Source organism: Prionailurus viverrinus, chromosome X (assembly GCF_022837055.1).
Source record: "Prionailurus viverrinus isolate Anna chromosome X, UM_Priviv_1.0, whole genome shotgun sequence".
NCBI lineage: Eukaryota > Metazoa > Chordata > Mammalia > Carnivora > Felidae > Prionailurus > Prionailurus viverrinus.
In genome coordinates this window covers 88,506,210-88,515,752 of record NC_062579.1, presented here as the reverse complement: position 1 = coordinate 88,515,752, position 9,543 = coordinate 88,506,210, and the positions used below count along the sequence as shown (strand labels likewise).

The 9,543-nt window shown below is 41.7% G+C and overlaps 1 pseudogene; it reads left to right on the top strand.

Annotated features, from left to right (window-relative positions):
- The first annotated feature begins 593 nt into the window (after positions 1-593).
- Positions 594-1,662, top strand: LOC125157042 (glyceraldehyde-3-phosphate dehydrogenase-like; annotated as a pseudogene).
- The last annotated feature ends 7,881 nt before the right edge of the window (positions 1,663-9,543 follow it).

Below are 9,543 nucleotides of genomic sequence, written 5' to 3'. Positions count from 1 at the left end.
AAGCAAATCACAGGTTATCTCACTCAAACAAAGATACACATGCTGTGTGACATTTGTTCATTATAGAAAAGTGATATGAGGCATGTAGCCAAACATGCCCTCTGCTGGTCTGAATATTAGATCCCTAAAAGCCATAAGGTTTATCTGCAGTCTTTGTAGTGGAGTATACATTTGTAGGTTCATATGTTTCAGACTGAATCAGAAAGGGCTCCTTTTATTTTCTGTGAAATGGTAAAACAGACACATCTCCTAGTAAATGATCATTAAAGCAAGAAGAAACGCCTACCAAACATACCTTCCCAGTGTTGCATGGAATCATCATTATCTGAAATACTTGAGAACAGTGGCCTCTTCAACTACAAAAAGTAACGTATGCAGTAGCTTCGTCAGCATAGCAAACTGACCTAACACCAAACTCTGTTCCGAGGACATAAAAACCCTGAATAAAAATATAGCTATTTTAATAATCATAATGGATCTTGAAAGAAAAGTTCCCAGCTGACAGAAGTATAAAAAGAACTCAAGCTCTCTGCTTCTCCCTGTACAACAGAAGCCGCATTTGCTGGAGTGGTGCCAGCTCGTCCCGAGACGCGATGGCAAAGGTTGGACTAAACCGATTTGGCCATATTGGGCACCTGGTCGCCAGGGCTGCTTTTAACTCTGGCAAAGTGGATATTCTCCCCATCAATGACCCCTTCATTGACCTCAACCACATGGTCTATATTCTCCAATATGATTCTACCCGCGGCACAGTCAAAGCTGAGAACAGGAGACTTGTCCTCAATGGAAAGCCTACCTCCATCTTCTAGCGGCTAGATCCCATCAACGTCAAATGGGGTGATGCTGGTGCTGAGTATGTTGTGGAGTCCACCGGGGTCTTCACCACCATTCAGAAGGCTGGGGCTCACTTGAAGGATGGGGCCAAGAGGGTCATCATCTCTGCCCCTTCTGTTGATGTTTGTGATGGGCGTGAACCATGAGAAGTATGACAGCTCCCTGAAGATTGTCAGCAATGCCTCCTATACCACCAAGCACTTGGGCCCTCTGGCCAGCGTCATCCATGATGACTGTGGCATCATGGACCACAGCCCATGCCATCACTGCACCCCAGAAGACCGTGGATGGCCCCTCTGGGAAACTGCTTCTACTGACACCACCAAGGCTCTAGGCAAGATCATCTCTGAGCTAAATGGGAAGCTCGTTGGCATGACTTTCTGTGTCCCCACCCCCAACGTGTCAGTTGTGGATCTCACTTGCCACCCGGAGCTGCAAACGTCAGCGGCATCAAGAAGGTGGTGAAGCAGGCATTGGAGGGCGCCTTCAAGGGCATCCTAGGCTATCCTGAGGACCAGGTTGTCTCCTGTGACTTTCACAGTGACACCCACTCTTCCATCTTCGACACTGGGGTTTGCATTGCCTCCAATGACTACTTTGTCAAGCTCATTTCCTTGTATGACAACGAATTTTGGCTACAGGAACCAGGTGGCGAACCTGATAGTCCACAGGGCCTCCAAGGAGTCAGGGCCCCCTAGGCCACCAGCCCCCGCAAGAGCAAGAGGAAAAGAGAGTCCCTCAGCTTCTGGGGAGTCCTTGCCCCAAATCATCCCCCAACACACTGAGAATCTCCAGACCTCTACACAGTTTCCATCCCAGAGCCCCTGAAGAAGGGGAGGGAAAACTGTTTCCCGTTATGTGAAATCCCTCCCGTCTCTAGCAGATGCAAACGCAAAAATTATTTTTAGAGCTGTCTTCAGAAACTAGGGAGCCAGGGACTCCTACAGGAAAAAAAAAATCCTGCCTCAATAGGAGGCAGGCATGTGTGCGTGCACACTCGAAGAGTAGACACATCATACAAATCACAGAAGTATACAACCTATCCTTTTTTAAACAATGTTTATTTATTTACTTTTGAGAGGAGGGGAAGGACAGAGAGAGAGAGGGAGAGAGACAGAGACAGAGACAGAGACAGAGAATCCCAAAGCAGGCTCTGCAATGCCAGCACAGAGCCTGACCTGGGGTTCAATCTCACGAACCCGAGATCATGACCTGAGCCGAGATCATGACCTGAGCCGAAATCAAGAGTCTGATGCTTAACCAACTGAGCCACCCAAGCGCCCCATAGGTAACCTATCCTTAAGCAGTTCTGCATATATAGCACACAGTAAACCAAAGATAAAAGAACAATACCAAAAGAAAGAACCCTAAAAATAAATATATTTAAAATGATTAATGATATTAAAGGGAATAGAGCCACGGGGGTGGGAGTGGGGGAATAAAAAAAAAAGGCATCAGAATCATCCAATAAAAATTCTAGACATGAAAGTAAGGTCAAAGAATTAAAAAACTAAGCTGATTCAGAATTTAGGTAGAAAATCTTACGGAGAGATTAAGAAACATAGAAGTGTGAATGACATATCTAACAAGCATTCCAAAGGAAGGAAGTAGGAGGTGGAGAGGAACAATAGTGAAAAAAGAGGAGAATTTAAGGAAGACGTGAATACTTAGATTGAAAGAGCAAAGCTGCCATCAAGATAAATCGAATTAAAGTGACATGTTGGAGGGGTGCCTGGGTGGCTCGGTTGCTTAAGCATCCCACTCTTGATTTTGGCACAAAGCCTGCATGGGATTCTCTCTCTCTCTCTCTGTCTCTCCCTCTGCCCCTCCCCTGCTTGTGCACTCTCTCTCTCAAAATAGATAAGTAAATATTCCAAAAAATGCTTACGATCCTCTCTTTCTCTCCCTCTTCCTCTGCCCCTCCCCACTTACGTGCTCTCTCTCTCAAAAATAAATAAGTAAAGTTAAAAAACTAAAGTGGCATGTGGAAACAAGGGAGGAAAGCTATAGAATGACAAATGCAAAGAAAAAGACTACAAGTAATCCGAGGAAAGATCTATATTCGGCCCCCCCCCAATAAAATGGCGATCACGCGGACAACAGATTTCATACCAACAACGCGGGCCAGAAGACAGCGAACATCTATCATCCAACAGCTAAGGGAAAATAGCTGCCTACCTAGGGCAGCTAAATATCCAAGAGTGAATGTGAAAAAAGACATTTTCAGACAAACATTGGAAGAGTTTACCACTCATGAATGCTTACCGAAAGTGTGACCCAAGACTATACTAAAATGAGGAAAAGGCTGAACCTTGAAGGAAGTAATGGAAACGCAAAAGGCAATGATGAACGAAGAAGTGGGCATATATGTGAGTAGAGCTGAAGAGGCATTGCTTGTGGAATGTATACTACAAGGAACACTTTGGGGAAGTTTAAAAACAAGTTGGGGGAGGGGGGCGGCGCCTGGGTGGCTCTGTTGCTTAAGCTTCCCACTCTTGACCTCAGCTCAGGTCTTGATTTCCGAGACGTGAGTTCACGCCCCACATTGGGCTCCGTGCTAGGTGTGGACCCCACCGAAAACAAACAAACAAACAAACAACAAGCTGGGACTTCTACTTCCTGGAAGATGGAGATGTGTTTTCCCTATTCTTCCTGCTAAGTAAAACCAAAAATACTGGGCGTTATATATAAAAAACAGACGTAGAAAGACTCTGCAAGGTAGAAAAGAAGGCAAATCAACTATGGACTTTTGGGACCAAGGAATGATACATTGGTGAGTTCCCAGACAGGGAACTGTCTGAAGAAAATATATCTTCATCCCACGAATAGCAACAGGAGAAGACAAAAAAAAAAAAAAAAAAAAAAAAAAAGCAAGCAAGCTTCAACAAGACTTATCCTCTCTGGCCAAAGAACCAGGAAGGGGAGAGCTTAACAAGACAAAAACCAGTCCACTGCACTCAGACAGCACAGAAAGAGCTGTAACCTGACTCCTACCCATGAAAGAAAAGCCACAGGGGCAACTTAGACATCCACTCTCACAAAACTGCAACAAGGTTCTCTAACAGCCCCGATTATTAGGTGGTTCAGAGGAAGCCAAATTAAAAGCAGGAACTTTCATCCCCGCTGCTTGGTAATGAGCCCCACCCCCCTTGGGATCAGAGGATACCACGGAGGGGAGGGGGGAAGTGACCCCCCTCCCCCACCCATGGTATCCGTGGAGACCACATGGAGAGCTGGAAGTCCATTTCTTTCCAACAGAAATGAGTTCGCCCCACTCCAAAACTCTGGTGTCAGTGGAAATCAAGCTGGGAAGCTTTATTTCTCCTCCACCTTGTGGGAATGAGGCAGCTCATTCTGAGTAGTGTCAGAAAAGAAGAGAACGTAAGCAAGCAAAACCAAACGAAACATGAAGACTTCAACAAGATCCAGAGTCTCATGAGATAATATGGAAATATCCAGCTTTCAATAGACAATCATTCAAACAATCAGGTTGTCAATAGACAATCAGATCTCAAACAGAATGAGAAAAGGCAATCAGTAGATGTCAATGTCCAGACGAGAGAGATGTTAGAATTATCTGAAAGGAAAAAATTGGCATCCCCTTGAATGTATACCCACCAAAAGTACCCTTCAGGAATAAAGAGAAAATCCAGCATTCTCAGATGAAAGACAAACTAAGAGAATTTGTTGCTAAGAAACACACCCTAAAAGAATGGCCAAAGAAGTCCTCTAAACAAAAAGGAAGTGATAAAAGGGAGAACTTGGAAATGCCAAGAAAGGAGAAAGAAGGTGGCCAGCAAAAGTATGGGTAAATACAACGGGCTTTTTTTCTGAGTTTTCCAAATTACATTTGCTGGTTTAAGAAAGGTATACCACTGTCTGATGTGGTTTTAAATGTATGCAGTAGAAAGGCGTCTGGGTGGCTCAGTGGGTTAAGCGTCTGACTTCGGCTCAGGTCATGATATCACAATTTGTGAGTTCAAGCCCCACATCAAGCTCTCTGCTGTCAGCACAAAGCCCGCTTCAGACCCTCTGTCCCTCTCTCTCTTTCTCTCTTCCTCTCCCTGGCTGGTGCTCTCTCTCTCTCTCTCACTCATAAACAAACATTAAAAACAAAAACCTAAATGTACGCAGTAGAAATATTTAAGACAACTATATTATACAATGGGGACAGAACTGGGACATAAAGTGAGGTGAGATTTCTTTTTTATTTAAAATTTTTTTTAACATTTATTCATTTTTGAGAGTGAGAGAGACAGAGCATGAGTAGGGGAGGGGCAGAAAGAGTGGCAGACACAGAATCTGAAGCAGGCTCCAGGCTCTGAGCTGTCAGCACAGAGTACGACGTGGGGCTCGAACTCACGGACCTCAAGGTCACGACCAAACTGAAGTTGGATGTTCAACTGACTGAGCCACCCAGGCACCTCAAATGAGGTGAGATTTCTACACTTCCCTCAGAATGGTAACAGAAGAGAGTACCTGGGTAGCTCAGTCAGTTAAGCATCTGACTCTTGGTTTGGGCTCAGGTCATGATCTTACAGTTCACGGGTTCGAGCTCCCCATCAGGCTGTGTGCTGGGAGCAAAGAGCCTGGTTGGGATTCTCTCTCTCCTTTTTCTGCCCCTCCCCCACTCGTGCTCACTCTCTCCCTCTCCTTCTCTCAAAAAATAAATAAGTAAAAACTTCAAAATTAATAAATAAAATGAAAAGTTTCCTTTAAAGGGGCGCCTGGGTGGCTCAGTCTGTTAAGCGTCTGACTTCGGCTCAGGTCGTATCTCGAAGTTTGTGAGTTCAAGGCCCGCATTGGGTTCTGTACCTGGAACCTGCTTGGGATTCTGTGTCTCCCTCTCTCTCTGCCCCTCCCCTGCTCGCTCTCTGTCTCTCTCTCAAAATAAATAAAAAACCATGAAAAAAAGCACAGAATGCTCTTTAAAAACCAGATTTGTAAAAATAAAAAAATAGAATTTACATTTTTTCTTAATGGATGATTCAAAGAAATCATAAAGGAAATGGTTATATATATTGTAATTGAATAATCACAAAAATACTACGCATAGGAATTTGCTATAAAGTTACAGTAATTAAATAGTGTGATATTGGCAAAATGAAGAGATTAGACTAATGAAACCGAATGAAGCCAAATGTATGTGCATGTACAATTTAGTATGTAATAGAGATGACATTAAAATTAGTTAGAAGAGTATAAGGTTTTAATAAGTTGCCTTGGTATCGGGGCGCCTGGGTGGCTCAGTCGGTTGAGCGCCTGACTTCGGCTCAGGTCATGATCTCGCGGTCCGTGAGTTCGAGCCCCGCGTCGGGCTCTGTGCTGACAGCTCAGAGCCTGGAGCCTGCTTCGGATTCTGTGTCTCCCTCGCTCTGACTCTCCCCCGTTCATGCTCTGTCTCTCTCTGTTATGAAAAATAAATAAATAAACATTAAAAAAATTAAAAAAAAATAAATTGCCTTGGTATCAATGGAGTATATATAGGAAGAAAAATAAAATTGGATCTCTACATCACCTAATAATAAAAACCAATTCCAGATGGATTTAAAGACCTAAATGTGCTACATTGTATGTTAACTAGCTTGGATTTAAATAAAACCTTGGAAGAAGGAAGGAAGGAAGGAAGGAAGGAAGGAAGGAGGAAGGAAGGAAGGGAGGAAGGAAGGAAGGAAAGAAGGAAGGAAGAAAGAAGGAAGGAAGGAAGGGAGGAAGGAAGGAAAGAAGGAAGGAAGGAAGGAAGGAAGGGAGGAAGGAGGGGAGGAAGACTGAAATATGGAAAATAACAAAACTTTTAGACAAAATGTAGGAGAATATCTTTATGACTTGGAGATGTCAATGGCTTTCTAATACAAGCAACCAAAGCTAAAAGTATAAAGTAAAAGACCAAAATTTGAATATGTAATAATTTACATTTTTCTGTATGATCAAAGGCAAGGGTAAATTAGAATGTATGACTGGGAGAAGACGTTTCCAGTACATATAAGCCAAAATCACATAGGGGATCAAGAATCCATAAAGAACTCCTATTTATTTGTTTTTGGAAAAAAGCAGTGAAAAGGTGGTCAAAGAATATGGACAAATAATTCAGAGAGCAGAAATAGGAAGAATCAATAAACATATGAAAGGGTGTTCAATCTCAATAATAATCAAGAAATACAAATTTAAATAAATATCTTTCACAGCCAACAAGTTGACAAAACTCTAAATATGACAGCGTAAATTTAGGCAAGGATGTAGAAAAACAGGTTCTCTCAAATGCTGGGCAGTTGGAATGCAGTTGTTGAAACAATTCTGGAAAGAAATTTATTTACGTAATGGAATTCTATTCAACAGTAAAATAAATGAACGAGGCCAATATGGATCCATCCCTAATCAAAATGAATAATAAAGCAAGTTACGAAAGAATTCATATATAATAGTAAAATGTTTGTAAGTTTTAAGAACCACACAACAGAGTATCAATCTTAAAAAGAAAATACGCAGTTATTGAACTGGCAAAAGTGAGTTTATTTGGCAATAACATGGGAATTACTGTCCTGGGCATGCACATTAAGGCAAACCATAGTCAAGTTCAAAGAGCTAAGGAGGAGAGCTTGTTTTCATAGAGTAAAGGTGGAAGTTGAGGGGTTATTTTGAACAAAAGCTCATTGGAGGAGATGGAAAGTTCAGGGTTGTGGTGATTTCTCATTAGCTACCTTGTTGCTAGGCAAAGAGAAAATCTTTCTTCTTCCTGCTGGGTACGTAAAGAAAGTTGTGCGGAATGGTATAGGAGTGAGAAACCTTCTTTCATTGCTTCCCAACTCCATTTTGAATTAGGTTGGCTTTATTAATTTTCACAACAGTAATACACTATAAATGGTATATGGGAACATTTTGCTGTATTAACATAAAATGAGACATGGAAGAAACTAACTTTAAGATAGTGGTTATTCTAGGAAAGGAAAGCATATTGGAATAGGTTCAGGGTAAAAACTGGGCTGCAACTGCATCTGTAAGCTTTATTCTTTAAAAAAGACTCAAGGGGCACCTGGGTGGCTCAATGGGTTAAGGGTCCAACTTCGGCTCAGGTCATGATCTCGCGGTTCATGGGGTTGAGCCCCGCGTAGGGCTCTGTGATGACAGCTCGGAGCCTGGAGCCTGCTTTGGATTCTGTGTCTCCCTCTCTCTCTGCCCCTCCCCTGCTCATGCTCTGCCTCTCTCTGTCTCTCAACAATAAATAAATGTTTAAAAAAAAAAAAGACTCAAGCAGATATGGCAAAATCTTAGTATCTGTGAAAGTGGAGGCGCCTGGGTGGCTCAGTCGGTTAAGCGTCTGACTCTTGATGTGGCTCGGGTTGTGATCTCACAGTTCTTGGTTTCCAGCCCCTCATCGGGGTCTAGGCTGACAGCTGGGAACCTGCTTGGGTTCCTCTCTTTCTCTCTCTCTGCCCCTCCCCCGCTCACACTCTCTCAAAATAATAAACACTAAAAAAAAAAAAAAGAAACTGGGTGGTGGGTTTTCAGGGTCCAGATTATTGGAAAGAACATAAAATGTCTCCTAATCCCATCATCCAGAGTTTACCATTGTTAAGCTTGTAACACATTTCTTAGAGTCCCTCTGTTTTTCTCCCTTGGGTTCTTATTGTCTATCCTGTGTGTGTGTGTGTGTGTGTGTGTACCAAATCGGGATCATGAAGTTTTACCTACTAATTTCTTCATGTAACATCATATAGTAAGCATGTGGGCATTTGATATATAGACATTTCAATTCCTTCCAATTTTTTCACTACTTATTTATTCACTATTATATCACTATTATTATTCACTATTTATTTCTTATAAACAAGAAATGGTAGCCATTTCTGATGTGCATCTTTGGCCCCATCTCTGAATAGTCTAGTTTTTTAAAAAAGCTTTTATTTTAAGTGATCTCTGCACCCAACACGGGGCTCAAACTCACAACCGTGAGATCAAGAGTTACATGCTCGACCAACCTAGGGAGCCAACTAGGCACCCCTAAATAGCTTCTTAGGATAGATTTCTGGTGTGGAATTACAATTATATTAATATTTTAAGGCTTTTGATACATATTTTGCCATATTGCCTTTCAGAACATTTGGGTTAATTTGCATTCATGTCAGTAAAGTGAGTAGCCACACTCATCACTGAGGATTGGTATCTTAAAAATATTGGTCAAACGTATATACCTCATTTTAATTTTTGTTTCTTTGATTGCTAATTAAGTTGGGCATTACTATTATTACAAAATTTTGGTCAATTGTTTCTCTTCTTTTTTACGTCCGTATCAATTTTCTATCAAAATATTCATCTTTGTTCAGAGTTTCCCAGCTCTCTTTCCTTGTCGACATCTTCCCGTTCGAACATCACGTTGTTTTCAAAGTGTTTCTTTGATACATTTTTATGTAAGCAAATATCCTTTCTTTATTTTTGTTGTTCAAAACTTTCTTGGCTGTCTTATGTTTTAAAACTTCCAGATGAGTGTTAAAATCCTTTTCTCAAGTTTCAAAAATCCTATTGGGATTTTGATCTGAATTACAATAAACTTACATCTGAATTTTGGAAAACTTGGCGTGTTTATACTGTTTAGTCTTCCTATCCAGGAACATGTTATTCTTCCACGTTTACGTAAATCTTGTATCTTTCCCAGTGCAGTTTTGTAATTCTCTCCAGCCAACTTTTGATTGTTTGTTTCTGGTTATTTTGCAT